Source organism: Triticum dicoccoides, chromosome 1A (genome assembly GCF_002162155.2).
Source record: "Triticum dicoccoides isolate Atlit2015 ecotype Zavitan chromosome 1A, WEW_v2.0, whole genome shotgun sequence".
In the NCBI taxonomy this organism is placed as follows: domain Eukaryota; kingdom Viridiplantae; phylum Streptophyta; class Magnoliopsida; order Poales; family Poaceae; genus Triticum; species Triticum dicoccoides.
This window is the reverse complement of record NC_041380.1, coordinates 77,636,937-77,643,453: the sequence shown is the minus strand read 5'-3', so window position 1 is coordinate 77,643,453 and position 6,517 is coordinate 77,636,937. Positions and strand designations below refer to the sequence as shown.

General features: G+C 40.8%; 1 pseudogene; it reads right to left on the bottom strand.

Moving 5' to 3' along the window:
- Window positions 1–6,060: 6,060 nt before the first annotated feature.
- Window positions 6,061–6,179, bottom strand: LOC119297418 (annotated as a pseudogene).
- Between the last annotated feature and the right edge of the window lie 338 nt (window positions 6,180–6,517).

Here is a 6,517-nt window from a genome sequence, read left to right as displayed (position 1 = left end):
CCAGCCGGGTCATACTGCGGGGTATATCCCCGACACATAGCATTAAACTTTTGAATCCAATCGGTCCCTTACGGAATAGCACATAAACTGGGGTTGAAGCTTCTGTCACTCTCGCAACCCATCATCTAATTGCTACTCCATAATGCATTCCATTAGGCCCAAATATGGTGAAGTGTCATGTAGTCGACGTTCACATGACACCACTAAGGGAATCACAACACACATATTATCAAAATATCAAACACATATCAAGTTCACATGATTACTTGCAACATGATTTCTCCCATGACCTCAAGAACAAAAGTAACTACTCACAAATGATAATCATGCGCAAGATCAGAGGGGTATTAAATAGCATATTGGATCTGAACATATAATCTTCCACCAAATAAACCATATAGTAATCAACTACAAAATGTAATCAACACTACTAATCACCCACAAGCACCAATCTATAGTTCCGGTAATAAGATTGAACACAAGAGATGAACTAGGGTTTGAGAGGATATGGTGCTGTTGAAGATGTTGATGGAGATTGCCCTCCCCAAGATGGGAGAGTTGTTGGTGATGATGATGACGATGATTTCCCCCTCCGAAGGGCAAAAGTGCTCTTGCCCAAGTTCTGCCTCGAGACGGCGGCACTCCATCCTGAAAGTCCTCTCTTGATTTTTTTCTAGGTCAAAATGACTTATATACCAGAAGATGGGCACTGGAGGTGGGCCTGGGTGAGCACAACCCACCAGGGCATGCCTGGGCTCCTTGGCGCGCCCATGTGAGTTGTGCCCACCTGGTGGGCCCCCTCTGGTAGTTATTTGCTCGAATATTCTTCATGTATTTGATAAAAAATCTCCGTGAAGTTTCAGCTTGTTTGGAGTTGTGCAGAATAGATGGCCTGACGTAGCTTTTCCAGGTCCAGATTTCCAGCTGCCGGAATTCTCCCTCTTTGTGTATACCTTGCATATTATGAGAGAAAATGCATTAGAATTACTTCAAAAAGCACTATTATGGATAAAAACATCATAAATAACAGTAGAAAAACATGATGCAAAATGGACGTATCAGTAGCCCTGTAGGAAAAGAAATGTACAAGCAGCTAGCACTGCATCCGGTTCTGCCCAACAACACACATTATTACACATACAATATACAAGAATCACATCTAAATATTGTATTTTTATAAGCCGTCACATACATACAGACATGCATCTTATACAATATCATTTGTCAATACAATTTGATGTTCACATAACACATCTAATACTCCCTCCGTTTCTTTTTACTCTGTGTATAAAATTTATTTAAAGTCAAACTATGTAAAGTTTGACCAATCTTTTATTAAAAATATAAACATCTATAGCATTGAAGTTATATAATATGAAAATCAGCTTCGTGATGCATCTAAGGATATTGATTTCGTATTGTAAATGTTGATATCTTTTCCTATAAAAACTTGGCCAAACTTTATAAAATTTGACTTCAGATAAATCTTATATGTGGAGTAAAAAAGAAACAGAGGGTGTACATTCATTCCAGCACTTTGATGTTCACATAGCACATACAAATCCAATACACAAAGTACAAACATGTTACATTGCGATGTTATTATCCTCACCAATGTACTTTAGAACATTAACCCGTAGGCGCAAGGTCCACCCTTCGAGGCCAAGTTATCAACGACACACCTTCTCATGGGTCCGCATCTCGGCTGATGAGGAAAGGTGACCGAGGTAAGTTATTCCTACTTACTTATGGGTTGACCTTTTTGAACAATGCGACAAAATTATAATCACCTATTAAAATATAAATGACAATTTGTATTAAGTTTAGCATTACCAATCAATTCTTAATTAGTAGTATCTTCAAACCATCCTTAATGTTACAAGTGTAATTACCTGAGTTGATTATTTGCCCTTCAATAATTGACTTATCCTCTTTAGGAGATAAAATTCAAGGCGCCGGCGCTCGGAGCCTGTCTTGCAAGGAACACCTACATTTTTCCGAACCTATTAGACACATAATTTCCTCCTTGTCCCTAGAAGCTTTCCTTCACGGGGGAACGGCTCCCCTTAGGGAAGGAGAGGCTTCTGGAAGGATAACCTCACACATGACAACTCAAACCCAAGCAAATCCTTTTTTGTACCGTGCTACAGAAATGTATCCATGTTTCTAAAAAGAAAGATTATGAAAGAAAAGAAATTTTATAAAACACATACACATGTCGACAACGAAATGCAAAAAGTATATAGAAATGATCATTGGTCTATAGGCTCGACTAATAAGGCCTCCTTTCAAAGTTATATGCTGCCTTAGATATTACACACATGTTCCACTTGCTACCTATTTCATTCACTAGGTTCGACTAATAAGGCCTTCTTTGGTTTGGAGAAATTTTATAGAAATCTATAGGAAAAACTCTTTTAGAGTTCTTTGGTTTATAGGAATATAATTCTATTCCTATGGAGGAACTCTTCCCATCCTCCACATTTCACAGAAAAATAAACTGTAGTCTAGACTCAATGGAAATATTCCTATGACGTGAAACAAAGAACATCTCTCTACCTATTCCTACTCATAGGATATGAGATACATGACAACTCATTTCTTACGACTTTTATAATCCTATAATATTCTTATCCTATGAACCAAGTATGATGCATTACTGCACGATGCTGCTAACGCGACACTACAATCAGAGACCCATCGATAAAACTGTGTGCGATGCATTAATCGCAAAAGGTGGTGTAAAAAATCCATCAAAAAAGATGCAGAATGTTTGTGATGGTGGATACATCAAACACGGTTCAGATTTTAGATGCGTGTGTGATGCGGGGCATATAGTTGATCCACACGAACTGTTTGCGTTGAGACAGAACAACAGAAATGGGCAGCCAGATCAAGGTGTGTGCGATATACGCATAAAGTTCACTCCGATGAATCGTTTGTGATGAGACGGAACAACAGAAATAGGCAGCCAGATGAAGATGTGTGCGATAAATGACATACAGTTCACTCGAATGAACTGTTTGTGATTAGGCAACACAAAAGAAATGGTCGACCCGATGAATGTGTGTGCGATATACAACATACAATTCACTCGGATGAACTATTTGCGTTGAGCCAAGAGAACATAAATGGTTCAACTTAACAAGATGTGTGTGATACGCGGCAAACATATCTGCAATTGGCAATGTGTGGGAAGATCGATAACAACATAGACGATTCATGTTAACAAGCCGTGTGAGTTGTGACCAAACGATTGCTGGTATACAATTATGAGTAATTGATGAAAACATCACTGACGGGTTCAATTGTTTAGTCCGCGTGCGATGTGATTTGCTATGTCCGCACAATATCTACGTACGCTCTGTCTACAGAATATCAACATATATACTTAAAAAGATAGCATTGCATAACCAAATTAGGCATACAATTACACAAGTGACTACACATAATATTTACACACACCAAAGTAAGCAATTACGACATGCATACTAAACTAGGAGAAACGAGGATCTAATCATCTATTTCTTGTTACGACGATGCTTGTCATTGCTTTGCTTTCGGCTGGATCCCTGACCATTTTGGGGAAGGAGGCACTTCCTCATGTCAACGATCCGACTATATATCTCATAGCTCGTGTATGCCTCTTTGGCCGCGTACACGACGTGAGATTTGTCGAGTTTCTCCATCCAGGCCGGGTGTCAGGTACGCTTGTCTTTGTTGCAGGAATCCTTCATGTTTCTGTAATAGGGGTCGATGATGGCCTCGGCGAGGTGAACCAGTGAATCCTTCTCATGCTCGTTGCTGCCCCAGATATTTGTATTGGCCCTGGATGTCGACAAGATTCTGGCAGGCGATTCCCGAATTTTTGAGCACTTTTACATCATTGGTAATGTCCACCGTAATGAATATGTAGTGGGGGCTGTTGACAAACCTGGCGAAACGCTCGCAAGGCCTTGTGGCCAGGCAGTAGTGGTAGACGAGGACGTGATTGCAAACGCACATCTGGGTGACGGCGACCTTGGGACAAGACCCGACACGAGCGCAGGTGTACTCAAGGTCGAACCTAACCACCTTGTACTTCTCCTCAGCAAGCAACAACTCCATGATGTGGATGGAGTGCTCCACCCAAACCAGGTTGTTGGTGTACACCACCAAGAGCTCCGTAAATCTTCTGTGGGTGTCCACCACGACATGCATGGTGAAATCCTGCTCGTCATCGGCAGCCGCTCGGAGCGCCATTGGAGCCACACAGTATACCCTCTAAAAAATTGTTGTGGTGGGTGTGCTTCTTGCAATAGTGAAACGCGATCGAAAGGTTGAAGAGACACAGAGGTTAAATGACCGTTGTAATAAATGGGGGCCGTGGTGTGGGAGACGGGCATGTTGCAACAACGCCTACGGTGAAGGAGACTAGTGCATGGGGATGCCGACAGTGGGGCCAACGGCAGTGCGCCATGATGGTGAGGAGAATGGAACATGAGGTGGTGAAGAGAATGGAGTGTGACGGCAAAAATGACGGCGAGCGCATGGTGGCTGCGGGGTTCCTTTGTGGCAGCGGCATGCGCGTGGGTCGGGATAGGGCATATTGGCAAGATGCAAATTAAATTCCAAAAAGGAACGACCAAATCAGCTAAGTGGTTGTTTATTTGTTTAAATGGCGTGCATTGCAAAGAGACCACCACAAGTGTTAGCTGTGGCGGCCGGCCATCACATTTGTCTTTTTTTTCATTTTTTTAGTAATTTTAGTGTTTTGCACTTCTCTACGTCATTGCCACTTCAAACTTATTCTATGTTGACTAAACACCATTATAAGTGTCATGCTCAAATTTGGCCACTTTTTGAGTTGGTTTGGTATTTTTGAAGCCTTGATTGATTTTTCGGTCACGAAAAAGGCAACTCACATTTCCGATCAACATAATGTGCAAATGAGCTCAGAAAGGGATAAAACTTGACATGGTGTGTTTATAGGATCCCTATAGGTTGTGGTAAAATTTGAGAGCGTTACGGCAAAACTTGATGCATTTCGTGTACAAACTGAACACTCTCCGACGAAGTATCAGAGTTTTGAATGGAAACCACCACCTTCCATAGACAACTCAATTTTTCTACGTCATTTCAACTTCAAACTTTTTTCTATGTTTAATACACACCATTGGAAGTGGCATTCTCAAATTTGAACACTTTTGAGTTGGTTTGGTATTTTCGAATCATTAATTGATTTTTTGGCCACGCAAAAGGACATAACACATTTCCATTCAACATAACATGCAAATGAGCTCGAAAAGCAATGTAACTTGGCATGCTGTCTTCATAGGACATATAGGTTGTGGTGAAAATTTGAAAGCATTATGACAAAAACTTGATGCACTTCATGTACAAACTGACCACTCTCCGGTGAAGTATCAGGGTTTTTAACGGAAACCACCTCCTTCCACAGTCAATTCAATTTTTCTACATCATTTCAACTTAAAACTTTTTCCGTGTTTAATACACACTATTGGAAGTGCCATGCTCAAATTTGACCATTTTGTTTAGTTGGTTTGCTATTTTCAATACATTAATTGATTCTCCGCACACGAAAAAGGGCAGAACGCATTTCTATTCAACATAACGAGCAAATGAGCCCGGTAAGGGATGAACTTTGGCATGATATCTTCATAGGACCCTTGTAGGTTCTATAGAAATTTAAGAGTGTTACAGAAAAAACTTGATGCACTTCGTGTACAAACTTAACACTCGCTGGCGAAGTATCGTGGTTTCGAACAGAAGCCGCCGCCTTCCCTAGACAAATCATCTATTCTACATGCTTTTAACTTAATTTTTTCTATGTTTAATACACACAATTGGAAGCAGCATGCTCCAATTTGAGAACTATTTCGGGTTTGAGTGAATATGATTTTTACGTCTACAATCTAGAGATGGTGGTGTCTGTCTTGGTGTGATTTGGAGATGTTGACGTTTTACATCTATGATCATGGTGGTGGGTTTGCATGGTGACACAATCTGGGTGTGACGTGCGTTATATTTATCACGAGGTGCAAAAGAATAATTAAAAAGGGAATGCAACACGAGGACTTCACAGAAGATCACCCATCCTAGTATTACTCTCTCCCAAGCATGCTTAAATCTGGAGTTCTCATGAGATCCGATGCTTTAGTGTTGGTATGATCGCATCCGACATGTTACTTCCATCTTCGTCCCTTATGCTTGCTACTCTCAGGTCCATTACAAAGTCGATTGTATATTCTTACTACCATTACAACTGTTGCCTAATAATGGATAATGTCATATACTACATACTCTCATGCTCAACTACGGAGATTAGTTTACCACGGTTTCCACCCCTCCCTCTATACCGCATCAACACGTATTTTCCACCGCTTTGAGAACGCACTTTTCGTGCCACAACGCTGCCCCTAGACGCGTGAGTGATGAGCAGCGAGCTAAAACATATCACAAACGTCAAAAATAAGATAATGGGGTTAATATATATCGTGCACGTACGTTATGTTTG